This window comes from Hippopotamus amphibius, chromosome 9 (assembly GCF_030028045.1).
Source record: "Hippopotamus amphibius kiboko isolate mHipAmp2 chromosome 9, mHipAmp2.hap2, whole genome shotgun sequence".
NCBI classification, from domain to species: Eukaryota; Metazoa; Chordata; class Mammalia; order Artiodactyla; family Hippopotamidae; genus Hippopotamus; species Hippopotamus amphibius.
In genome coordinates, this window is record NC_080194.1 from 92,525,415 (window position 1) to 92,552,994 (window position 27,580).

At 39.4% G+C, this 27,580-nt stretch overlaps 1 protein-coding gene across 8 annotated transcripts in view; it reads left to right on the plus strand.

Moving 5' to 3' along the window:
• The window catches only part of SIK3 (SIK family kinase 3), a 295,319-nt gene that overhangs the window by 133,260 nt on the left and 134,479 nt on the right, over window positions 1-27,580 (plus strand). The window contains exon 2 of one of the 8 annotated variants that reach the window (XM_057747823.1): window positions 26,073-26,212. The exons of the other annotated variants lie outside the window; for them this stretch is intronic. The gene's annotated coding sequence lies outside the window, so the exon portion shown is untranslated. The remainder of the gene's footprint in view (window positions 1-26,072; window positions 26,213-27,580) is intronic. 8 annotated transcript variants of the gene reach the window in all.

A 27,580-nucleotide genomic window follows, 5' to 3' on the forward strand; every position in this document is an offset into this window, starting at 1 on the left:
CAAACCCAAGTGGTTTGGACTTCAAAATCAATGCATTGACCTCTGTCGAGTCTGTAGGATACTGACCTGGTAAACCAGCCACTATCTGTTTTGAAGAAATGTTCAGGTTCTGGCCCTCACAGGGTTCTTTATTGTCTTTTGTAATTTAGGGTTCATTTCTGAACCACTTGGTGCTTAGTTTTCCAATTTACAAGTTATAATACTGGCAGTAATTCTTTTTTTAAAATTAGTTAATTAATTGGCTGCATTGGGTCTTTGTTGCTGCAAATGGGCTTTCTCTAGTTGCGGCGAGCGGGGCTACTCTTTGTTGTGGTGCATGGGCTTCTCATTGCGGTGGCTTCTCTTGTTGCAGAGCATGGGCTCTAGGCACACAGGCTTCAGTAGTTACGGCACTTGGGCTCAATAGTTGTGGCTTGGGGGCTCTAGAGCGCAGGCTCAGTAGTTGTGGTGCACAAGCTTAGCTGCTCTGTGGCATGTGGGATCTTCTGGGACCAGGGCTCGAACCCGTGTCCCCTGCATTGGCAGGCGGATTCTTAACCACTGCGCCACCAGGGAAGTCCCTAGTAATTCTTAATATTCACGTTAATGTACTGGAACTAGGACTGGTGGTACGGTGGGCATTTGTAGTTTGAAAATGAATCTCTTCCATTATTGAAGATCACTACGTTAGAATTGGTAAGAAAATTGAAAACTAGAAAACACACTCCAAAGATGATGAGTATTGTAGAAACATTAAATCCCCTGCAAATGCAAATATCTGAGATTCAATAAAAATATTAATGAAAGCACAGCTTGTTCAGTTTATTTATAATCTTAAGTATGGTATGTAGACAGCTTGTTGGAGGTATTCTTTGAAATATTCTCAGAGGTGTATTTGTCTGGAATGGTCTAGGTGTGACTTTTCCTAAAAATAGGACTAGATGGCCTCTCAAAATTCCTTTAACTCTGGTTCATTCAACATGACAGACCAATTTTTTAGATAGGAAAGTAATCAATTTTTAAACTGTCTCAGTTTCATCTCAGATTAATTTCAAGGTTGCTCTTTCTGAATTAAGGAGGTTTCCCTGTTCTTTCAAATATTTCTCATTCTTCCTATTGTCTTGAGAAGATCCTACCTTATTTTCATTGAGTATGGCTCTTATGCTTCTCTGAAATTTATATTTCACTGTATATGCACTCACCCTGTTTCCTTGAGGGACTAGTAACTTTATGAGATTTCAAAGTCACTAATTTAATGAGAGGACAGTAGGATCTTTAAGCCAGTTAACAACAAATTTCCATATGGCAAGGATGGTAGTCATTTTCATCATATATTTTTCCTTGCAAGCTTGAGCCCTTTCATTGAATACTTGCATCTTACTTTAGAGGGCATTTAAACTTGAAATCCGCTTCGCTATATAGCTTGGCCAAAGCTGCAGTTCTCTGGGACTCTCCAGCATGGGCTTGTGAAGGTTTGTGTGTGGAGAGCTGCACTTCTTCCTGTTGGGCTGTGGCCACCGCTGCCATTCTGAAAATTTCCACTTTTAAGGGAGAGTTTGCTGAATGGAGCAGGCATCTCTCTGAGCTGAGTAGAAAAGTCTGTATGGTGAAGACTCAAGAACTGGACATAGTTTTTGGAGAGTCTTGAGATTTCTAAATTATTTTGTTTATTGTAGTTTTCTACCAGTCTTTGTGTTTGTTGGCCAAGGACTACATCAATGAAAGAAAGGCACCTGGAGCAGAGGAAAGTAAGAGAGAAAATGTGGATGTATATGATAAGTGTCTTTTTTTAAAAAAATTTTTTATTGGAGTATAGTTGATTTGCAGTGTTGCATTAGTTTCAGGTGTACAGCAAAGTGAATCAGTTATACATATACCCACTCTTTTTTTTTATGATTCTTTTCCTATATAGGCTATTACAGAGTATTGAGTAGAGCTCCCTGTGCTGTACAGCAGGTTCTTATTGGTTGTCTATTTTATATGTAGTAGTGTGTATATGTCAATCCCAGTCTCCCAGTTTATCCCTCCTTCCTCATCCCCTGGTAACCGTAAGTTTGTTTTCTACATCCGTGACTCTACTTCTGTCTTGTAGATAAGTTCATTTGTACCCTTTTTTAAAGATTCCACATATAAGCAATGTCGTATGATATCTGTCTTTATGTGTCTGACTTACTTCACTTAGTATGACAATCTCTAGGTCTGTCCATGTTGCTGCACATGACATTATTTTGTTCTTTTTTATGGCTGAGTAGTATTCCATTGTATATATGTACCACATCTTCTTTATCCATTCATCTGTCAATGGACATTTAGGTTGTTTCCATGTCTTGGCTATTGTGAATAGTGCTGCTGTGAACATAGGGGTGCATGTATCTTTTTGAATTATAGTTTTGTCTGTTTTGTTTTAATAGGAAGATCCCCTTTTGGGCTTCATTTTTTAAAAAACATTTGTATTTATTTATTTTTGGCTGTGTTGGGTCTTTGTTGCTGTGCCCGGGCTATCTGTAGTTGGGGCAAGTGGAGGCTACTCTTCTTTGCAGTGTGCGGGCTTCTCAGTGCGATGGCTTCTCTTGTTGCAGAGCATGGGCTCTAGGCGTGTGGGCTTCAGTACTTGGTGGTGTGCAGACTCAGTAGTTGTGGCTTGTGGGCTCTAGAGCACAGGCTTAGCAGTTGTGGCACATGGGCTTAGTTGCTCCCCAGCATGTGGGATCTTCCTGGCCCAGGGATCGAACTTATGTCCCTTGCGTTGGTAGGTGGATTCTTAACCACTGTGCCACCAGGGAAGTCCCTGGGCTTCATTCTTGAAATTAAAATTGGGCCAGTTGGGGCTTCCCTGGTGGCACAGTGGTTAAGAATCTGCCTGCCAATGCAGGGGACACAGGTTCAAGCGCTGGTCCGGGAGGATTCCGCATACCGCGGAGCAACTAAGCATGTGGCCACAACTACTGAGCCTGGTGCTCTAGAGCCTAAGAGCCACAGCTGTTGAGCCTACGTGCCACAATTACCGAAGCCCATGCTCCACAACAAGAGAAGCCACCGTGACAAAAAGCCCACACTCCACAACGAAGAGTAACCCCCACTCACCACAACTAGAGAAAGCCCACGCACAGCAATGAAGACCCAACCCACCAATAAATAAATACATTTATAAAAATAAACAAAGTGCATACTCTTTAAAAAAAAAAAAAAAATTGGATCAATAGCCTGACAGCAGAACAGTACTCTGTCCTTGCTAATAACTTTTTGATCGTTGCGGCTCTGTCAAAGCCAGATACAAGACCAGGTCTAGATTTTACTAGATTTGGCAGGATTATAACAAACTTTGAATCCCATACAGAAATCTCTCTTAAGAGATTTGATCTTTTGATGTCAAAATAAAGGCCCTAATATAGTATCTTTGAAGGGACATTTTGTGGATATTGACTAGGTGAACTGCTTTTCTAGTGATATCTTTTTATTTTTTGCTTTGCTACTTATGTATAGGCTCTAGGGTCAGATTCAGCTCAAATTCTAGATCCACCATTTACTAACTGTATGACCTTGGGGGAGTTATTTAACCTCTCTGTGCCTCAATTTCCTTATTTGAAAAAGGATGCTAATAATTGCACCTACCTGTAGGACTGTTATACAGATTAAAGGAGATAATGCACCTAAGTGCTTAACAGAGTATTTGACACATAATAAACTCTCAATAAATATTAGCTGTTAGTACTTTTTGTTTCTAGTGCTTCATCCTTTGTTCAGACTTTGTTTTTATATTCTGGGTATTATATAGTAAAAATGGAGAAGGGGTCATTGATATGGGCTTCTAAAAACTGACCTCAGAGATTTAGTAGGAAAAATATTAGATTGGAGGATAAGAGGTTTGGGTTCTAATCCTGGCTTTGATAAAACCAATTGCATGAGACTGGGCAACTCTTAGAGTTTCCATACCAATTCAGTTGAGGTAGCTGCACTCGATGTCTCTGACACGCCTTCTAGTGCTCAAGTCTTGTGACATTAAGCTTTAATTAGAAATCTTTGGTTTGGGGACCTCTTTGTTATCCCATAGGCTTTAACCTTGTTTCTTTTCTTGTTGTCCAGTAGCAATTGGACTGGAGTTGGTGGAAGGTGGAATGGGGAGAGGAGGTAGGTTGGTTGGAAGAAAGTTATTGGCAAGTGGGAAGAAGTGCTCTTGTGACTAGTGTTTTTCATTAAGATTAGAAGGAAATGGGACTTCCCTGGTGGTCCAGTGGCTGAGACTCCTTGCTCCCAATGCAGGGGGCTCGGGTTTGATCCCTGGTCAGAGAACTAGATCCCACACGTCGCATTTAAGAGTTCGTGTGCCACAACTAAAGATCCTGCATGCGGCAATGAAGAGCCCATGTGCTGCAGCCGCAACTAAGACCCGGTGCAGCCAAATAAATAAATATATATTAAAAAAAAAGATTAGAAGGAAAGAATTGTCAGGTCTTAATTAACAGTGTCATTTCTTCCCTCCCCCTTTATTATTATCTTCTGAGAGAGGTTAGAGCTGATGAGCAAAATGCATTTACCCAGGTGTTTTCAGGGTTCCTGTTTATAGAGTCCAAATAATATCATTAATTACTTTTATCAACATATGCCCCTAAAGGCAGATTCCGTGAACTTACCTGTCAAAGCTTAATTGAGGACAGGCTCCAGTCTTAATTCAGACTAGCTAAATTCAGGGTTGTATTCTGTCAGTTTTGTTTCTAATCAGTGGATGATGGGGTGTTATTTGGAGAGGATTTTAATATATACAACTCCTATGGTAGCATTTTGTTGTTTAATAAATACCTTAGCCTGATTTCTTACTTTTCTTTTTCCTTCACCACCGTTTCTGTAGATGCCCAGATGAAGGCAATATCACATTTAATCAGTTTATCATTTTGAGCATTAAATTCTCATCTTTGATTGTTTCAATTCAGTTTCCCAAACTATAAATTCTCCAAAAGAGGGAATTTATAACCCTCCGTAATAATGACCCTACCTAAAAGCAGTAGAATAGCTACAGTGGCAAAATCTAAGTAGTAATGATAGCTTCTATTTACACAATGCTTATATATACAGCATTGTGTTGAATATATTATTTTATTTAATCCTGAGAACAACCCTATGAGCAGGGTAGTTTTATTATATCCATTTTACATAAAAAGAAATTGTGCTTAGAGATGTTAAGCAAATTTGACAAAATGTGAAGCTAGTAAGTCGTGGAGCTTGAATTCCAAACTAGATGTGCCTGAGTCAAGCCTTTTTTTAATGTTCTTATTCACGGAAGACTCATTGAGCAGAAAGGAGTGAGTGTTGGGCACATGCAGCTTGGTGATTCTGTATAAATCCTGTCAGGTTTTAAATAGTGTAGACCTGATAAAGTCAGTGTGAGCGTCTCATCATTACAGGAGGCTCAGTGTAGTAGAAATCAGCATCATGGGAAGGAGATGCTAATGTAGTAGGCAGACTAGCTTTCTTTTTGGTTGCTGTTGGTTATTGCTCTAGCAGCTACTACAAAGACTGCATTTACTCGACACGTCGTGTATACTTAAGGCAGAACACTGACTGCTTTTCATGCTGGCAAATCTGTACTTTACCAGTACTGGCTACCTGTAAGAAATGTGAGCATATTGGGTTTTAGAACAGGAAAAACACAACTTCCACCTCATTTCACAGTAGAGTTCACTTAGGGACACAGACTTTTTGGTGACTGTAGCTGATACTTTCTGCTTGTTATTTCTGATACTTGCATAATGCTAACCTGGTAGATACTGTCAGATGACAAGCCTTCCTCCTACGTGTTCTCCATAAAAGAACTGCTAGTGACAAGCATTTTATTATATTGAGAATTCTGCTTCATACTGTTTTCGGTTAAAGTGTATTTATCATGAAGCCAGTATTGTGAAATGTTCTTTCTTTTCTTCTGGAATGCGGCATTTTTTCTCAGTAATGAACTAAGATGCAAGTGCACTGTGAAGGAGAAGTTGTTGCCCAGATGGATCCCAGTGAAAGTAACTTAGATTCTGCTTCTATTTGGGAAAATAATCTAAGATGGATGCTGTGGTTTGTTTTTTTTTCCTTGGGAGACTAATACTGTATCCATTATTTGCAACTTAAGGTCAGTGTCTACTCCAGAGTCAGGAAGTTTTTAGATGTTACTGTCATGTTCCGACTGTAGGCTTTACAAAGTGGGGGAGGGGAATTTAGGATAGATACAAAGACAGGTTTGAAAAAGCATGGTAAGTTCTGGAAACTATAAATGGTTTCATAAGGCCAGAGCACAATGACAGTGTAAGGAAGTGGCAGGCGATGAGAAAGGATAAGTTAATAGAGATCAGATAGTGAAGGAACTTTGCATTTTATACTAAGAAATTTGGATTTGTTCCCATAGATAATGGGGAAATGTCTGATATCTTTTAAGAAGGGCCCAGATAGGGACTTCCTTGGTGGTCCAGTGGCCAACGCTCCGCACTCCCAATGCAGGGGGCCTGGGCTCAATCCCTGGGCAGGGAACCAGATCCTATGTGCCGCAGCTAAAGATCTCATGTGCCACAATTAAGACCTGGCATAGCCAAATAAATAAATAAATAAGTATTAAAAAAATAAAAAGGGAAGAAGGGGGCAGATAGAATCACATTTGCTTTTATTAATTCATGTGGCAATGGAGAAGGTGGATTGAAGGTAGGGCGACTCCTTTATTCAATAGGAGACACTTTCATTATTAGGAGACTCTTGTACTCATTAAAGCAGGAAATAATGACCTGAATTAGGGAGTTGTTCTAGGGGTGCGGAGAAGGGTGCACCTTATTCATTCATTATCTGAGAAATGTGTATTAAGTCCCTGTCACATGTCAGACACACAGTTAGATGTACATTGGATTAACAAGGTGAACAACATACAGTTAATGCCTTCAGGGAGCTTCCAGTCTAGTGGGAGATTTGACAGGTAATAGGCAGTTACAGTTGTCAGACACTATAACAAGGAACTTATGATAGCATGTAGACCACATGCTATCATAAGGAGGGAACCTGGACACCTTTTTAGGAAAGCGTAAGTAGAAGTTGCCATTCTGCAAGATGTAGGGGTGGGGATTTGGGATGTTGGAAAGACACAAGTGTTTCAGTTGAGGAAATAGTATCTGAAAGTGGCTAGAGGAGGTGAGGGAAAAATCCTAGCTTGTTTAGGGAACCATGGATTGTTTAGTTTGGCTGGATTGTGGAGGGCAGGGAAGTGGGTTGCAAGAAATGAGGCCAGGACAATTAAACAGTCACCTTATAAACTACGTGGAGGAGTTTGCTTCAGAGCAAGTGAACTGTTTTAAGCTGGAGAGTGTCATGATCAAATTAGACCTTTAGAAAAACCCCTCTGGCTGCTGTGTGGAGGATTGGGAGAGGAGGAGGAATAGAGTAGATAATAAGGAGGTGTCAGAGAGGTAGGGGAGATTTTTGTTGTTGTTGGTTTTATTTTTTGAAGCAGAAGGAAGGCTTTAAAGAAGGGAGCGGTGAGTTTTGTCAGATACTGCTGGGAACTCATTAAGATAGAGACTGGGAAGTAGCTACTGACTTTGGTATTAGTGGGTCAGTTGGTGGCCTTTGTGAGGAGAGTTTCCGTGGAGCACTTGGGGTAGGAGGCAGGTTCCAGGGAACTGAGGAGTGTGAGGTGAGGAGGTAGCATGGTGATACTTGTCATAGGACATTGACGATGAGGAGATAAACTGCAATTGGGAGAAAAGGGAAGTGGAAGGACCAAGTAAGTGATTGAAGGTTCTAATGAGGTTGAAGAGTATCTGTTGATGTGGTTGCTGTAAGGGGAACAGTCAGGTGGGGGAGGAGAATTCCCATTTGTTTGAACGCTTGTTAGTTGTTTCTTGTAATTTTGCAGGACAAGAGGACAAGTTTTATATGATTGTTAGAAATTAGAAAAGTCTGTCTAGCTTGATGCAGATATTGAACTTTAGGATTTCAAGACCTGAAGTAGTTATGGATTATGACTAATCCAAGAGTGGGATTGGGACAACAAAGTAGAGTGGAGATAAAGGTCCTTGGCAGTAAGATCATAGTTATGGGAAGCTGCCTAGGATGGTTGTAACTAGGATGGAAAAGGCAGAGACAGATGCCAGATTATTCCTGTTAACCTAAAGAATGAAACAACCAGTTGTTTTACCAGCACTGGTTTATTTGGGAGCAGCAGAATTGCAATTCGGAACATGCAACTGTGGCAAACCACAAATGATAGTCTGGTAAAGCAGAGGAGAGGGAACTCTTTTATATAGGAGAAGGGCAAGTTGGGAGGGGCTGTTATACACAGAAAATCCATTGGAGGAAACTGGGAGTTCGAAGTATAGTAGCTTTTCATTTGCTGAGTTGTGAGTTTCTCATTGGCTGAGCTGTGGCCTGACAAGGGGAAAAGCTTTCTTCCTCCTGCTGTCAGAGATGCAAAGTACATCTCTTCCTGCTGGGATGATGTGTACTGATGGCAAGTGGTATATGTGTGAGAGCTCCCCCTTCTGGTCTCCTGACTCCGTTTTAGTGATGTTTTCCTTTATTAATTTTCACATTCTCCATACATTGAAAGATGACCTGGAAATGAGTTATGACATTGACTTAGTAGTATAGTTGAGTGACATGAACCTCTGTGGAGAGAAAGGTTTCCCTGCTTTCCCCCCCACCTGGAGGTGGGAGAACTTTGGGGAGATGTAATAATGATATACCATTTTCTAGTTCCTATTTATGAGGAAAATTTGCCAAGAAGGTAGAGTGTTTTAGTTGAGCTCCTTTGCTGAGAGCTCAATGAATGCTGTTTTCTGAATAGATTTAGTCTGTGATTCTTTGTGGAGAAGATTACTGTCAGTTTTTCTTCATATGAATGTGTTTGGGAGACTGCTGCTAAGCAACCTGTTGTCATTTCCTAATGTTACTATAATCTGGTGTCAATGCCTAATGATCTCATCGGACTAGTTACCTTCCCTCCAGCTATGCTGGCATCAAGCAAGTACATTAATAAACTTTAAGAAACGCATTCATTAAAAACCAGGTAATCACTTGGAGCTGGCCTTGGCAGGGTCTGAATGACTCGGACAAGTTAGAGAAGATCTTGAGCCTGAGAGCTGCTTTGTCTTTCAGGTTGGTTTGGGCAAAGTAACAAGAGATGAATCAGTTGTAATTTAATGGGATCTGATACTTCTTTTATAAGATACATCACTTTAATGTGATGCTTTGTCATTAATGTTTTAGTAATATGACAGCCTTAAAAGAGAGTTGATATTCCCCCTGTTTTATTATTTCTTGGCTCCATGACAGGACTGTGCATTAAAATGCACTTAATGTTTTAAAAGGGATGTCTAGGAAAGTAGTTAAAAAACGAATCCCAAGTGGCTTGATCTGATTTGTAAACTCTTAACAATGTGCAGCTAATTGCAGATAGATTTTATTTTTCAAGGTATTGTGTCAACTCTCTTGTGTATACCTTCTATATTGGAGCATAGGTAATAGAAACGTTATTTTATCCAACATGAGGTTTGAGGAAATAGTTTCCAAGACAGGAATAGCAGAACGGTGTTATTTTATGCTGTACTATCCCCCTTTTATATAAGCCTGATAAAGTTCAGAGGTCAGGCAAAGAGGCTTTTGAGCTAAAAGTGAGCTGATAGAAATTTTTAGCAACAATGAAAAAACATGCGATTATCTAATCTACATATCTAATATTAGATTTACCTCGTATACATACCACCCACAATCAGAGAAATGCCAGTTGCAATGACATTCGTTTTTACTTCCCGAAATGGCAAAGCTTTATGTAAAAAGAGAACATACTTTTTAAATAAAGGGGACAGGGGACTAGGTCGGCACAACTTTAGTGGCGCATCTCCTCAGTGTGTCAAGAGCTTTAGAAGTCTATACACTTTGACTTAGCAGTTTCATTTTTAGAAGATTGTCTTATAGAAATAATTGTAGGTCAAAACAAAAATGTACCAGTAAGAATATTTACTGCAACATTGCTTGGAATAGCAACAAAATGAAACCCAAAAAGTCTAATCCTGGAAGAGCAATTTTAAATTATGACACATTTTTATAATGTAGAAAACTGTTTAAAGACATTGAAAGATAAACAGTGTGTGTTCATAAGTGGAAAAACCATATTCCATACAGTAAGTATGTATAGAATAGTTTCACTTTTGTGTTGATAGGTATACACATAGGAAAAAACTACAGAAGTATTCAAGGAATTAAGGGTGAAGTGTTGAGTAGGTAATCCAGGTGGATCTGGAAGAAGTTGGGGAGATGGTGGAGCTGAGCTTGAGGTGAAAAACATTGAGCCAGGTGACAGATTGCTGGTCACTTAAATGTCAATGGTTGCATTCCATGAGTGGTAACATTAGTGATTCTTTTCTTCTTTTTTGATGTGTATTTTCTAAAATTTCAACAATAAACATGTATTACTTTGTAATGAAAAAATAACAGCATTTTAAAAAACAAACATGGAAAGGTGGTTGGGTGCTCAGCTTTCAGTGAATTGTCAGAAGAGTTTATGCTGTGAATTAAGCAAGTAGGCTAATTGCATATGATGTGATGATGAAAATGATTATTAATTGTCCTCATTTTTTACCTTTAGCCATGGCCAGTTTATGGGATTCTTTTGGGAAGATATTAAATTAAAGCAAAGTATGAAAAGATGATTTGTATTTAAGGGCAGATTGCCAGATCATGGAAAATGGAAGCATTTTACTGAATTGCTTCCTCATGTCAAGAATATTTTTCACTTAAAGGCCTTCTTAGAGATCCAACTGCCTCCTGTCTCTCACAAGATTATACTCTTACTGATCTGATAAGACCTACAAGTATGTTGAACTTCAAACTGGGGTAAAAATAGGTGTTCATCTGGATTGACTAGGTAGCAATAGGGATTATTATTTATTTGCCATTGCTGATCTACTGAGAGCTTAGAAGAATCACAGATTTTAAAGAATTTTAGAGAAATTGAAGTTGCAGTTTCAGAAAAGTTGCAGACATTTATGTTTTGAAACTGTAATTGGAACACAAACATCTGTGTCTGGCTTAATTATCAAACACGGCCTGTTATTGAAACTTCATGTGAAGAAGTGATGGCCCTAAAAGTCAGCAACTAATAAAAAAAAAAAAGAAAAAGAAAAAAAAAGAAAGAAAACAATATCAAAACTCTTGAAACTTTGCTTTTGAACGTATGGTTCCAGGACTGTTCTCACATTTTTAAGTATATGGTTAAACTCTAGGCAAGTTGGGTTCCCCTCTGTTTGTGAAAATATATATTTTTCATAAATCTTTTGAAGTAGAAGCTAAGGATTATTATTAGTTATGTAAATCTGGAATCTGATTTGAAATATTCCTTGATTTCATATCCCTTTGTTCTTGAGGGTAGTGTCTATATAGTTGTCGATATTCTCTTTGATTTATTCAAAATGGATCATTGAATCAAATTAGTTATCTAAACTGTCCACTTTTAGTTTCATTAAAAGCAGCTTTGTGGACTACTTTGGGATTATGGCTAAATTTCTATTTTTATATGGCCAATAATTTATCTTTTTACTGTATTTATGAAGCAAAAAGTTCATATTACTGCACATATACAGGTTTATGGTTCTATGACTTTTTCTGATGTGTGAAATTTCGGTGATCTTGGAGTTGTGCAAAAGCAAAACTCTAGATTAGATGAGACCTCTTTGTGCCAGGCTGGGGCTTTTCTGAGGCTCTGGTTTGTCAAGGAAATGATGAAAGCCATACCTTTGTCCTGCCATTTTGTTTCTTTATCCACAAGATCATGGTTCAAGTCCCTGACTCTCGTTATGGTGAAATTGAGATTTTAAACATTCATTTCTCTTTGCATCCAAAATTCATCCTAGGTAAGAGGAAGAACAGTTCCAGATACGTTTCAGACAACAGTTGTCAGTCTTTTCCTTCCTTTCCTTCCCTTGAGCCCCTGGGCTCATCTTTGGGTTATTATATATAGTACCTCCTAGGTTACTACTACTGAACATTAATGAGGTACCACTGTCTCAATCTATTCTGTGTCTCCTGGGCATTTCTAAAACTGTAAAAGGGGAAAAAACTTTTAATTGACCCCATAGGTTAGTGGAGCCATGAAAATAATTGGTTTGTGTAATTCGACAGACATTCATTAAGTGCCTACTGTGCATTTGGTACAATATGTTGGTCTAGGCATTGGTGTTACAAAGATAGTGAAACACCTGGGAGGAAGGGATAAAGTTCCATAAAGTACTTAAAGGGCACACATGAGGAGATGATCAGTTCTGTTTGGGAGTTGTCTAGAAAAAAAAGCCTCTCATGTACACCTTTTTTTGAGAGCAACAGTATACAATTTTGCTTTGTTATTTAACAAAAGGGATGAACATTCTTAGTCAGCAGTGGCACTATGTGCTCTTTTGGATCCCAGCCTTTCCTTAACTGCCCTGGTTGGATGAGAGCTGTTGCTCCTTCACATTCATAGTATTCTGTTTTCTATACACTGTACATTTGCCTGATTCTGGAAAAATGTTAAAGATCTTAATGTTCTCATTTTGGTATATAAACCTGTTACTTTATCTTGTCTTTCTAATCTCATTTTCTCTTTTTTCCCTTCATCATTTTATATTTTATCCAGTGAGTTTATGTAAGCTATCTTAAATATTTTCTGAAGTGAAATATAAAGTGAAATATAAATAATGACATATTTGCCTTTTTAGTAGTATATGTCATGTGCTTTTTATTAAAAATGTGAGCCAGTGTAGAATGAGTCTGTGATTTAAGTACTTCTAATTCCACAGTACTGAGCAAAGTGCCTTGCATATAGCATATAGTGCATAGAAGTAGATATGCATTTAGTGCCTGGCATGTTTGTTGAATGTATGATTGCTGTATGTACGAGAAAGTCTGCTGTTTATGGTCTCTTCTGCCTGCATCTGGTTTGCCTGTCTAGCAGACTGCCTGCCCCATTAGATCCAGATGAACTGGCTGAGTATATGACCAATGTTTTGCTCAGCACACCTCCTTGTGTGTATGGATTTATGCCTGCTTCCAGACTAGATGCCGAGGAGTCAAGTGCATGGCAAAAGGAAGGAAGACTGGCACTGAATAAATCTCAAGAGAGGTAATAATGGCCAGTGGTTCTTCTGAATCTTGTTTCCTCAAGTTGTTGAACTTCAGAGAGATGTAAAATTGCTTGCATTGGGATAGATGTGATTTCGTTTTTGATAATGGATTAAAGTGTAAAGATCATCCATGATATTGCTGTGGATGAATGTGATACTGATCAGAGAACATGGACCTACCCATTTTAAATCTGCGTGCTTCCATTAGCAATTTAAGAATAGTGAAATAGCTTTCTGCTGCTTATTCTTTTTACATAAGGAATAGAGAAATACCAAGACTTCCCCAGTGGTCCAGTGGTTAAGACTCCATGCTCCCAATGCAGGGTGCCGGGGTTTGATCCCTGGTCAGGGAACTAGATCCCACATGCCACAACTAAAGATCATGCATGCTGCAACTAAGAGCTGGCACAGCCAAGTGCATAAATAAATATTTTTAAAAAGGAACAGAGAAATACCATATTTTCATTCTGTTGAATCTGCCTACTCTCATGCCACTGGCAAGTTTATATGGAATTGATATTTTTCTGATCAGAAAATTACAGCTATATTTAAGAGAGTATTTTCTAATTTCATAGAGTTAAGCTATAATATGGAATTAGGAGATTTACTATTTATAGTGCTTATGAATATAATTTTGTTCCTTATTTTCAGTTGTGAAAACAAGTGAGGGAAAGCCTTATTATCAAGGTGCAGGGCATTTTGGTGGATACTGTGGTTGGTCTTTAAGGGAAAATATAGACCCTGCCTTCCAGGAGATTGTTACCTTGTATAGTTAGAATTAGCTAAATACAAGCAGAGAACACTCATCACCTATCCTCAGGGGCTAGGTTGTTGAGAGGATTAGGAGTGATCACTAGAAGGTCAATGTACTGGAGTCTTCTCTAAGAATCTGAACTGTGTTCTGGAAGGGTAGTTAATGTTTGTACAGGTAGAAAGTGGGGGTAAGAGGTACCTGGCAAGTGGACCTTTTAAAAAGACTATAGTTGCTGCAAAGGCAGAAATGAAAAAGTATGTTTTGTGTGAAGCTGAGTGAAGAGTAGCAGGACTAAAACTGATTGGGGGCAGTAACTGGAGAGAGAGTGTGGGGACGGGTTTCAGAGGATGTTGAAAGCTAGGCCTGTAGTTTGGGCTTGTGAGTAAACACTTTGAAGGGAGGATTTGAGGGAGTTTAGTCTGACGATGATATTATAAGGGATAGTTTGCAGTGTATATAACCGTGATCAAGATGAGATTAGATAATCTCAAAGGGATTTTGTGATAATTTATTGAATCCTTACCAAGCACTGTTTGCCCTTGCTTTAATCATTATTTCACTTAAACTTGACAGCTACCCTGAGTTAGATATTATTACTCTCTTTACCTTGACAGGTGCGGAAACTGAGGCACAGCAAGGGCAAGAAACTTTGTTAAGGTGACAAAACTAATAAGATGAGTAGAGCAGTCAGTCTGGCTTCAGAAACCATGGTCTTAACCACCATGCTCTAAAATGTTATGTTTTCTAGAGAAAATAAAATTAACATTCTTTTCTTCTGTGTAATTTTTTCCCCTTATTAATTCCCTATCTCCTTAACTACAAAATGATTTAGTGGCCTTAGAACAAAGGTTTGGCTTGGGGATTTTAAGTAGGTTCGCTCATTTCAAACTCTTCTCAAAACCAGTAACTACTGGCTGCTTATAAATAATACTTTGTAATTTCACTTTTTTCCTTCTAAACTGTGACAAGTCAAAACAACTTTAGACTGGACTTTGAGGAAGGGAGGCTAGCGAATTTCACAAATGTTTCTGGTTTGCTCAGTTTCTTTACCTGGGTCAGATTATATAAACAGTAATGGGTTTTGTATTTATATCTGTTTAAATATACCATTTATGGTTATTTAAATGCTAAGTTGACAGAAAGTCTTAAAAAAAATAGCACAGACACACAAATTTCAGCAGTCAGCAGATTGATCTTGGATTCCGAGTTCATTCGCGGTGGCGCTAACTGATGTACATGCACTGCGTAATTCCGAAGAGGCCGGTGCTTGGCAGTTGGCCCGCTTGCTCCAGGTCCCCTTTGTTGTTTGTGACAGTTGGTCTCTTTGCAGCACATCTTTTTAGGACAAGGGATTGAGCTCCTGTAAAAGCATTTCAGAGGTTTTCCAACTAATGATTTTTCCTCTTATTCTTTACTGTTTGGTTTCTTTGACAACCTGGCCTCCCCTAGCACCCTGCTGACGTCTTACAGCCCCTGTTTTCTTCTCTCCTCCCCTTCCATTACTTGAGGGTTTTTTCCCCTTGTTGCTTTAGGTCTGCACTGGAAGAGTATGCCTGTTTTCTTAAATCTCCATTCCTGTATGCTTCTCAGACCATATTAGAAGGATAGGGAGAGAAAAGAAATCACTTATAGAAGCTAAATAACCTTGTATTTTGGGGTGTCAGGGTTTCTGCCATAATAGGCTACATTTATTCTGTTGTCTGTAGTGTCTTTTGTTGTTGTTGTTGTTGTTAAACAGTAATAAAGAAACGTTTTCCTGTTAATCCAGACATTTTATAATTAAAATATTTGAGTAATGCAATGTATTGTAGAGGGAAGAATAATCTGGAAATAGTGTGCATAGTTTGTTTACCATGGGGTTATTCTGCGTTTTGTTTTTAAATCAACTGTGTCTATGAAAAGCATTTCTGTTACTGTGGGGAGGGGAAAGGAAGTAGAGATCTAAAAAACCTATTGTTCGCATTTGGTGCTTTAGTGATACGTTTTGAATCCCAGCTCCTTATCCTGTTACCTCATTATCCTGGGCAGTGGTGGCCTTTTCTACTACTTAAAGCACAGTGAAAAGCCCCACTTCATTAAACACAAACAGAACAATTCGTACAGTTAGTATTAGGTGCTACACAGTTGATCCTAACTGTAGTGCTGGTTGCCATGTCATTTACTTTTACATTTGGAAATATTTTACTTTGTCCTCAATGTAATGTAATTTAAAAATATGCTGGAGAGTATATGGAGTGTATGTAGGTAAGAAGTGGATAAGAAAGGAAGAGATAGGAACAGAAATACTAAGAAGTGGTACACAAATGCCTTTCCCTATAGGTGCAAATTATATGAGGCTTCTGTATGTGTGTCTAAATATATGAAAAGATAAGATGACTCCCTTTTTTGGGGTCTGTAATAACTTGATGATATATGTGTGTGAGTGTATGTGTATATGTACATAGATGTGTGTGCTATAAGTTAAGAATGAAAAACCAGCAGCAACTATAGTCTTTTTAAAAGGTCCACTTGTAGAAGCAAGAAGAGGGAGAATTAATTTTGTTTAAAGAAGTCAGGGAAGGCTACTTTAAAAACATTGACCACAGACCTGACCTGAGGAGACTGAATGAGAATTACTAGTTGCGTATGTTGGTTACTGCCAAAAGTGTGGGGAATGGTGAAGGCGGCAGTAGCTGGGAATGCTGGAAGATGTCATTGAAAGGCAGGTTGGAGGCAGATTATGAAATACTATTTGACTTTATTGTTTAAGCAGTAGGCAATCATCAGAATATATTTTGTTTGGTCTTTTACATCAGATTCATGTTTTAAGAGTATCGCTAATAATGTAAAATTATGTATACGTGACTGAAACTGTATGATAAATGATTAATTAGTAACTTAGTTATTAGGGTGATCAAATTATGCCTGGTTTCCCCCTTCCTTCAATTAAAAAAAATCTAGACTGAGGTAGTTTTATGTAGTGATTGAGTTAGTATCTGATTGAACTCCTAGTCTCCCACTTATTAGCTGTTTCTCTGACTTTGGATAAACCTCAATCTCAGTTTAATTCATTGGTAAAACAAGCATAGTATTGTCTGCCTCAAAGAACTGTTTTCAGGATTAGATTGAATGAGAATATATATAAAGCCCAGTACTTCACACGGAAAAAGTATCAAATAGTAATGATTATTATTTTGTGATAATGCTTTCATGATAAAAGAACATTTTTGGAATGTGAGGGATTAATGGTTTGGGGAGGTGAAGCCAGAGACCTTTGGTAAGTAAATTAATTATTGCTTTATCCAAGCAATGCTTTTAGGTGACAAGGGGATTCAGAGTAGAAGAGAAGATTTGGCAGTGGAAGAGAAAATGTGATTAGTTTCATTATGGATGGGCTGACTTTACAGTATAATGGACAAGATGCGGGTGATATCCAGGGGGTGATGGTTGGAAATATGGACCCTGGGGATACAGAGATGGAAGCTATTACGGTCTGACTGGAGATACCTGACTCTGGGAGGAGTGACTGAGTAGCAGCCTAAGGAAAGAGAGAGCCTTAAGGAAAACTAAGGTTTAAGAACTGAGTTCACTGGTCTTTTGTCCTATATTCCTTCTTTCTTTCCCTTTCTTTCTTTCTTTCTTTCTTTCTTTCTTTCTTTCTTTCTTTCTTTCTTTCTTTCTTTCTTTCTTTCTTTCTTTTTCTTTCTTTTTTTCTTCCTTCCTTCCTTCCTTCCTTCCTTCCTTCCTTCCTTCCTTCCTTCCTTCCTTCCTTTCATTGGCTGTGTTGGGTCTTCGTTGCTGCACATGGGCTTTCTCTAGTTGTGGCGAGCGGGGGCTACTCTTCATTGTGGTGCGCAGGCTTCTCATTGCCGTGGCTTCTCTTGTGGTAGAGCACGGGCTCTAGGCGCGTGGGCTTCAGTAGTTGTGGCACATGGGCTCAATAGTTGTGGCTCATGGGCTCTAGAGCGCAGGCTCAATAGTTGTGGCGCACAGGCTTTGTTGCTCCGCGGCATGTGGTAACTTCCTGGGGCAGGGATCGAACCCATGTCCCCTGCATTGGCAGGCGGATTCTTACCCACTGCGCCACCTAGGAAGTCCTGTCCTATATTCTTGAAGAAACTAGGGAAATAATGTTTTTTTAAATGTACTTTTAAATATTTATTTTAATAAAATAATCTGTGCTATTATATTGAGGTATTCAAATCTGTATTCTGAAGGCCTGTAAGTTTAGACTTGTTGCTTTACTCATTACTGTGTACAGGATATACCCACCTTGGGTTAGCTTTCTGACCGTTGGCCTCATTCATAGCATTTTTCTCCAGTTCTCTCTCAAAGGGGGGAAAAGTTCATTCTTTGATCTGGGGAAGCTCTCTGACGTTGGCAGGTTTCCTCCTTCTGGAGTCTAGACACTTGGCCTCTATAGTCGTTTTTTATTCAGGAAAGATCTCACCTCTGAATTGTAAACTTAGTGCAGATTTGCTGGTCCTCGGCTAGTCAAGAGCCTTACAGTGATTGGTATTAGTAAACACCCTGTTGTACTGCTTGCCCAGCAGCTCGCGTAGGCTGCATGTCCCGTTGCAGCCTTTTCTTTACGTGACTGCACCGGTAAAACGCAGACTGTCTGCTGTTTCCAATTAATTTTTTTCTGAGAGAGAGGGAAGAAGAATCTTTACGCCTGTCTTCAAACTGCAATTTAAATTTCAGCAGCTTTGGACCTGATGTAATAAAATATTCAAGAGAATTGGAAATGATAAGAATAGAAGTTTCAGTTGCTTACTTCCCAGTTTGCAATAAGATTTAAACCTTAAACCCTATGTGTATATTTCATTACCTTTTTTTTTTTAAGTTAAGCTATCAGAAACTATCTTGCTTAGGTTAAAGATTTAGTTAATTGTCCTGCCTTGTCCTACTTCATGTGTCAAAATCTACATGTGGGATTTTAATTTGGAAACCCCTAGTAATAGGAAGTTAATTCCACAGGGTCAGGTCTAATTTTTCATTTTAATTTACTCAGTCCCTTCTTGATCTTTAGACTAGTAACTGAAAATAACTTGGGTTGCCTTTAGTTTTAATATATAATTTATTAGGATTTTACGATACTGTATCTTTTTGGTCCTGAAGGTGGGGGTAGTGGCGGCTGCTGACCATGTTCTTCTGGATATGTAGGGACTTAGAAGGATAGTTTGCATTGGTGTTGTTTTCAAGAAGCACAGTGGCAGAATACTGAAGTGCAAGTTTGTGTAAATGAGTGTATGGTGAGCTCTGAAGTTACAATGTTAAATCAGTTTCTGGCCTGCCTACATTGTTTCCAAAGTTCACTTTACATTTTAAAAGCCATTCCTGATTTTAAAAGCAGATGTAGAGAATTGCACAACAACGCAGGTCACCTGAGGGACATTTGAACTTGGAAAAATAATGAATATACACGGTGCTGCTGGCTAGGCGTTGTAGACTAGAAACCTGCATTACAGTTTAGACTGCTTGGGTAAGATGGCTGATTTTCCTGGCTTATCCTCATATATATATTTTTTCCGGCGTGTCCCCTTGCCATTACCACCCACAACGTAGAAGAACCTTTTTTCTGGTAGTTTTGTCTGGAAGAGAGACTGTAGTGTGGCTTATACAGGCGTAGGAGGGAGAAGGCACCAGTGTGCTGGACATGGCGTGTGTCCTCTCCTAGGTCCTCTACTAACGTTTTGTAGTTTTCTCCATAAAATTCTCACGCATTTTCACCATGTTTTTTCCAAGGCTTGTGCTAGTCTGTGGCTGTCGTGAGCGAGTTCTTTTCAAAATGATGATTATCGCCACCACGTCTTCTCATAAATGAATGGTGGTATATTGGTTAGAAAGTTCCTGAATTTTTATATGCTGGGGTCTCATCATTTATTTTGTACTTAGGTTTTACTTATCTCTTCAGTGCTTCAGTTTCATCATCTATGAAACAAAGGGCTTGGGTTAGAATAAGATGTTTCTAGTGTTAACGTGACATGGTTCTGTGTTGAGGTTGCGTCCTTTACATACTTCATGAGGTGAGGGCAGGTTGTACCACGCAAACCACAGGTAGGTTCTGTACATACAGCCAAACTTAGCTTTTGTTCATATGTGTGTGTGTGTGTGTGTGTGTGTGTGTGTTTAACACACTCTGTTCTCTGTGTAATGATTCTTGAACATCTTGAGGTAAAAAGAGTGAATACTTAACATTTTAAAAATAACTCTCAAAAGTACAGTTTCTTATTCTGGTTGGAATAGTTTACTATTATCTTTTCACCCTGCATTTTGGTTTGTTGCTGTGTTACATTTACTGCATAGTTTCCCTCCTAAAAATAGATGGTCTTTAAGCCATAGTTTTTATAAATATTTGCATCTCAAGTCAAATTTTTTCCTACAACATGGATTTCGTTTGGTGAGTTTCACTGGAGCAGGTTATGTTAAGAGAGCTTTCTACCACATGTTTATTCTCTTCTATACCTCTGTCCCAAGTATCCTATGTGCCAGTGTCAGAAGATTCCACTGGGAGTGTGAGTAGTATTCTTGGAGAATTATTTTAATATTTATTTCTGCGGGGTGGAGGAAAGCAGATGCTATACTTGTTATCTCTGAGAATCTAATCCTAACCCCCAAATATACCTCAACAACATGCCGTCTTTTTTATCTTTTATAAAAACTCAGGTTATATAAGTTTCTGTCTAGATGTTGGCCAGGAATTTGCTTGAACGAACTGAAATGACTAAGTGAACTTTCACGCTAATTTGAATAGGGGTCCAGAAAATGAATTCAGGGCAAAGGTTGGCAGAGGTCATATTGGGGTGGCCCTGAGCTAGTACCAGCATGTATGTATGTATGTATATATGTATTTAAATTGTGGTAAAATTAGCGCATAACATGAAACTTATTTTACCAGTTTTTCAGTACACAGTTAAGTAGTGTTAAGTACATTCACATTGTTCTGCAACCAAACTCCAGAACTTTTTTCATCCTGCAAAACTGAAACTCTACACCCATTAAAAAATTCCCCATTTCCCCTTCCCCCCAGCCCCTGGCAACCACCATTCTACTTTCTGTTTCTGTGAATTTGAACTAGTAGTTATTTTATGAGAATTTGAACTCCTTTATGTCAGCTAAATGGATTTTGAGGGTGAAGAAGAGAGTAGTCGATTACTGTAAAACCAGTAGCCATTCTCCGTAATTGCATGGGTGTTGCTCGTTGCCAGCCCTGAAATGGGAGCATCCTCCAGTCTTGTGTAATGTGGAGTTTGGAAATTCATATTCCTTATGTTGCGGAAGAGGATGCTAGTTAGTGACTAGCAGTTATTGGGCACTTATTACTTGCCTGAGGTTGGAGGAGAGACCTGCTTCTTCTAGAATGCGAAAGAAAAGGCAAGTTTGGATGCATGAAGATGTCTAGAGATGTAAAGGAAATTGAAGAAATTCTTCATGTTTGTTTTCTCTGTCAAGCACAAGAGTGGGTCATTTGTTGAAAGTTAGGGATTTGAGGTTGGCTAGAGGGCTTGAAGAAAGTGACAGAAGCTTGGAATTGCTAGGAAACAGGGTAGGGACCCAGTCGGGGATAAGTAGAGTAATAATAATAGTGCTGGTACTAATAACAACAATAAGAACAACCAGTATCTATTAGTTATCTGCTCTATGCCAGCTCCTGCTCTAGGTAATTCACCTTTTAACCTTTATAGCAACTTTATTAAAGTAGTTGTTCTACAGATAAGAAACTAAGTACAGATAAGAAACTAAGTGGGAGAGTTAGGATTCATTCTCTTGCCTCAAGCCCAGGCTCTTTTCTTCTTTCTGCACCGTTAATGACATTGGGATTGTCTACTTGATATCAAAAGCCAGAAGTTTAGAGTATAGCAACAAAATTGTTCTTTTTTTAAAAAAATTTATTTATTTTATTTATTTATTGACTGTGTTGGGTCTTCGTTGCTGCACACGGGCTTCCTCTAGTTGCTGTGAGCAGGGGCCACTCTTCATTGTGATGCGCAGCCTCCTCATTGTAGTGGCTTCTCTTGTGGAGCACAGGCCCTAGGCGCATGGGCTTCAACAGTTGCGGCACATGGGCTCAGTAGTTGTGACTCACGGGCTCTAGAGCGCAGTCTCAATAGTTGTGGCACACGGGCTTAGTTGCTCCATGGCATGTGGAATCTTCCCAGGGCAGGGCTCAAACCCGTGTCCCCTGCATTGGCAGGCAAATTCTTTACCACTGCGCCACCTAGGAAGTCCAACAAAATTGTTCTTCAGGAAAGGGTGGAAGAGTGGACTGAAAAAAATGTTTATATCCAAAATATAACAAATATGTTGATGCTTTAAAAAAAAATAAAAAATTATTGGCTGCATTGGGTCTTCATTGCTGCACACGGACTGTCTCTAGTTGCGATGAGCAGGGGCTACTCTTTGTTGTGATGCGCAGGCTTCTCATTGCAGTGGCTTCTCTTGTTGTGGGGCATGCGTTCTAGGTGCATGGGCTTCAGTAGTTGTGGCATGTGGGCTCAGTAGTTGTGGCTTGTGGGCTCTAGAGCGCAGGCTCAGTAATTGTGGCATATGGGCTTAGTTGCTCTGTAGCATGTGGGATCTTCCCAGACCAGGGCTCGAACCCGTGTCCCCTGCACTGGCAGGTGGATTCTTAACCACTGTGCCACCAGGGAAGTCCCTGTTGGTGCTTTTTTTCCCCCACCGGAATGATTGATGCCCTTGATGGGTTGCTTCACTACCTGAAGGGAGCTACCACAGCCCTGTAGAAACCCAGACCTGGTTATGTGACTTGATAGTTAGAGGCATCTGAAATTATAAACTCATTTTCTCCCTAAATCCTGTGTCTCAAATACTGGATTGAGGTTGATGCTGGTAAGTTCTTCAGCTTCTATGCAGGGGTAAATGAGGATCTTTTTATTTGTAGTTATACTATTCGTTGAATAGGTATTAGTTGCACTGATTTTTTTTTTTAAGAGACTGCATTGCAAAGTATAATTTTTTTAAACAATAACATCTCTATACATGTACATTATTGCTCGAAATAAATGAAAAATTTATTAAAAAGGTAGCCTCTTAAAATCACATGTACAAGCTTAAGTACGTGCTTGTTTTTATTTGATGTGTATGAAGGAACTTCCAAAGATGTAGGTGAACAAATGGAGGCAGATTTTGATGTAAAGCAAATCAAAACAGGTAAAGTTATAACGGAACCTCTGTTGACTAGCATTTTAATGTCCAGCTGGACAAACAAGCTCTTATTAATTCACAAGGGTAAACTCATATAGTGTGATCAATTAATTTCTAAGCTGTAATTAGTTTCTATGAATACCGTTATTATGCAGGTGGGAAAATTCCTTACTGTGTTATGAATTAAATTTACATTGCCTGAAACTATACAGTGTAGTTTTGCTCCCCAAATCAGTATGTTAAATTACTTATAATTCAGACTGAACAGTTACCTTTTCCAGGTTCAGCCCTTTTAAACTTGGTGATATGTCATGTGCTAAATGTATCCTGTGTACTCTCTACCTTGTTAGGATGCTAACTCTTTGATTTTAATGTAGGGAAAATAACTGTCAATAGAGTACGCGATGAAATACAGTGTAGATGGATTTTATCAACTTGGTAAACACAGACTACTTTACAATAGGGGTTTGTTGCAGATTCTTTTTGTAAGTGGAAAATTCTTCCAAAAGACATTTTTGAAGTTTTGCTGTGAAGAAAGATTGCTAGTGAATGAAAAGAACCTTTTGTAGACCTCTGCTTGGGAGTCTGGTAACTGGTACTTTGGGATTCTATACACAGAGCTCCAAGGCTGGGAGAATATCTCAGAGTAAAGCTATCTAAGTTTTGCATCCAAAGCTATTAATTTCTTCAATTATGAGAAGAAACCACAGATTGTGTAATGGCCTCGGTATTTTGTTGGTATGGAGAGAATGATCTCAGAAGTCTCGTAAGCCTGTGTTGGGATGCGTGTGACGTGCCTTTTCTCCGATTCTTTTTTTTTTATTTCAACATTTGTAGACACATTTTTGAAACTGTAGATATCCTGAGGTAGCAAGTCCGAATCAGTGCACAAAGCAACGATTTTTGCCAGTGCCAAGCGCATACTTTGCTGAGTTTTCTAATCTGGGCTCCAGAGTTATACATAGCAAATTCTAACAGCTGCCAAGTTCTGTTATGACCCAGAGGGGAGTAGGGCAAAGTGGGATGAAGAATCTGGAAAAGCATGCTGCCTATAGGGTGAACTGCATTTTGGAATTTGCTTCCATGTGGATTTTCTCCTCATGGACCACTGTGATGTTTAGCAGGCTGAGCTGGGAAGGTCATATTGCACAAGATGAAGAACAGTAAATGGTCTGTTCAGTGACTTGCTGTTAAGCCTCCTGCCAGTGCCGACTAATGGTTATAATAGCCATTCTTCCTCTGGGACATGAGTTTGGCTGTCATCTTTTGGGGAATATGGTAATTTGTAGCCGTTGCTTTCGGCATGGTGGGGAGATCTAACATGCAACGGCTTTATTCCAGTGGCTTATAGCTCCTTTTTTTCTTGAACTGCTGCTTCTTTAGTCTTAAGAATATCTGTTTCAAAAAATGCACATGGGGACTTACTTCCCTGGTAGTCCAGTGGTTGAGATGTGGGATGTGGGTTCGATCCCTAGTTGAGGAACTAAGATCCCACATGCTGCGGGGCAACTAAACCCACCTTCCGCAACAGAGAGAAGCCCGGCACTGCAGCTGCTGAGCCCCTGTGCTCTAGAGCCTGTGCGCCACAACTGGAGAAGCCTGCATGCCACAGCTAGAGAGAAGCTCACAATGTAGAGCCTCCACGCGGCAATGGAGACCCAGCGCAGGCAAACTATTAAAGAAAAAAAAAAAAAAGACGTGAATATTCAATCCAGTTAATTCATTTTCATTTTGCCAAAGAGAACTTGAATTTACTTCTTCCTACATGACATTGACCTCATCTTTCTTTTTTTCTTTTAAACCTTAAGATGTTGGCTCTAGAAATAGTTTGTTGTTTTTTCCTTTAAATCAGTACAGTTTCCTTTACCATAGGTTGTGGTGCAGTTCTAAACCATGTTTAAAATACGCACAGGGGCATAGATCCCAATAGGGTTTAAAAGATATGAAGAATCTGGGGCAGAAGTTACCGTTTCTAATAAGTTTAAGTTCCCTCTGATTTGTTTTATGGGAAGTGTATTAATTAAGGACATTTTCCAAAGCATTTCCATCCAAGTAAATATGACATTTTACATAGCTGCCTTTTAAAAACATAGATATATTCCTGACATTATCATTTTTTAATAAGTGAAATAGCATAAAATGAATGATGAGTAATTTCTCTGATGGTAATATGGTAGATTAGATGTGCAGAGAATTCCCTTCTGATCAGAACATTTTAAAATGAAGCTGGGAAAAGGAAAAATATGTGTAAAGTGCTGGATGGAGCCTGTGTGAGAAGAACAACTGAAGTCCTTGAAAGGACTGGAAAGCGTGATTTCACAATGTAGAGTAAGCACTGATGATGGGGTTTTCACTGAGGGTTTTTCTTATGGGATTAGAGCAGAAGGGAGAGACAAGAGAAAATACTGTGCAAGCAGAGTGGGAGGTCATATTGGAGACCACCCTATATAAAACTGGGACCCCGGAAAGGTGACTTCTCAGTAGAAGGGTGAGAGAAAAAATTCCTTGCATACAGAGACTTACATATTAATGTCTTGGCTCTGAAAGGAGAAGGGGAAAAAGTCTCCCAAGAAACTGCCTAAACAGAGGCTTGCACTCACATGGATTTTCAACCATGTTTTCGTACTACCTGTGAGGCCTGAAAATCTCTCAGCTGGTAACTTTGCTGATAGTACTCCTAGCTGGTTGTGATTCCCAGAGTATGGGAGAATCAAATTTAAATCTCTGTAGACAGACCTCAAAAGATGTTTATGGATAAAGTTGCAAGAAATGTGAGCTTGCACAAGAAAACAAGCAGCTGTGAGTTAGGTGTAGCAGATTATGTTTTCCAAAGATGGCTGCCACAACATTTCCCGACCCACGTGCCCTTCTATAACCTTGCTATCTGCTGTCAAGAAGTAGAGCCTGTCTTATCCCACTTAACCTAGCCAGGCCTTTCTGACTGCTTTGACCAAAAGTCAGCCGACAAAATATACAAGGGAAATGATATTATGTGAATTCTGAGGTCATAGAAATGCCACACATTCTTTCCTTACTCTCTTGGCATGCTCATTCTTGGAACCCATCACCATGCTGTGAAGAAGCCCATGCAGTCCATGGAGAGACCCATGTGGAGATGAACTGAGGCCTAAGCTGCCAGCCGCCAGCCAGTGCTAACTTACCGGCCTTGTGAGAAGCCTCTGGAAAGTGGATCCTCTAACTTCCTGTCAAGCAGCCCTAGGTGATGGCACAAAGAACAGAGACAAGCTGTCCTTTCTGAGCCCTGGACACATTGCAAATTTGTGAGCAAAATAAGTGGTTGTTGTTTGAATTCACAAAGTTCTGTGGTGGTTCGTTATGCAGTGTTAAATAACTAAAACATCAGCGGTAATCATTAGTCTTGTAAAGACTATAGGTGTTTAAAGAAATAAAAGAGGGGATTAAAAATACGGTGTGGTGAAGAGACTCTCAAAATTGTTGGGGAAGGTGTGAAAGAAGAGCTCAGTCTGTGTAGAACTTCTAGAAATAAAAAACACATGAAAAAACACAATGGAACGATGATATAGATTGGATAGAATTCAAGAGTGAAGTGGAAGATAGATCTGAAGAAAATTTCTGGAATTTAGTACAGAGAGAGAAGAGATGGAACATATGAGATTTAGTGGCATGAAGAATCAGATACCACAGATGTCTGATTTAGCAGTTCTCAAACTTTTTGATATTAGGACTCCTTACACTCTTAAAAATTATTGAGAACCCCAAATTGCTTTTTTTCCCTCACAAATCGGATTTTTTGTCTGAATTTTAAACAGATTATTGGACTGGTGGCTCATTTTCCCCACCTCGTTAAACTTCAGCATCTGTCTCATCCCCAGTAGCTTTTCCAGAACTACCACCTTCACCATGAAGCTCTGTGAGTTTTTCCAATTCAAACTTAGGCTTCTTTAGCATTTTCACTTTTCTCACAAAGACGTCATGGAGTGGATAAGTATATTGGCAGGCCTTTGCTATGTCTTTTCGAAACAGTGCTGTCTAGAATCAATTTATTGACCACTTCTCCCAAGTCATTTGTCTGCACCTCTCAGGTCATGATTTCCACCATTATCTTCCAAATTTGGTGGACCTGTTGATGCTGAGTGTAAGAGGTCTTCTGAATTGGATTGTTGTGTTTTTTGAGTAAAACCAACACAGAATAGACAAAGCAAGTCACAGTCTTGACATCAATATGAGCTTCAGTCATGGTCTGCCATTTTGACCATGGAGCACATTTTGTCATGGGTAAAAGATCCATTCCATGCAAATTAGTCAAGTAGTTTTTGCCTTGACCATCCTCAGTAATTAGCTTGACTTTTCTACATGCGACTATCCTTCTGCAGATCAGCAAGGCTCACTTCAAAAACACTATGCTTGGACTTCCCTGGTGGCTCAGTGGTTAAGAATCCGCCTGCCAATGCAGGGGACACGGGTTCAATCCCTGGTCCGGGAAGATCTCACATGCCACGGAGCAACTAAGCCCGTGTGCCACAACTGCTGAGCCCACAAACCACAGCTACTGAAGGCTGTGTGCCTAGAGCCTGTGTTCCACAACAAGAGAAGCCACTGCACTGAG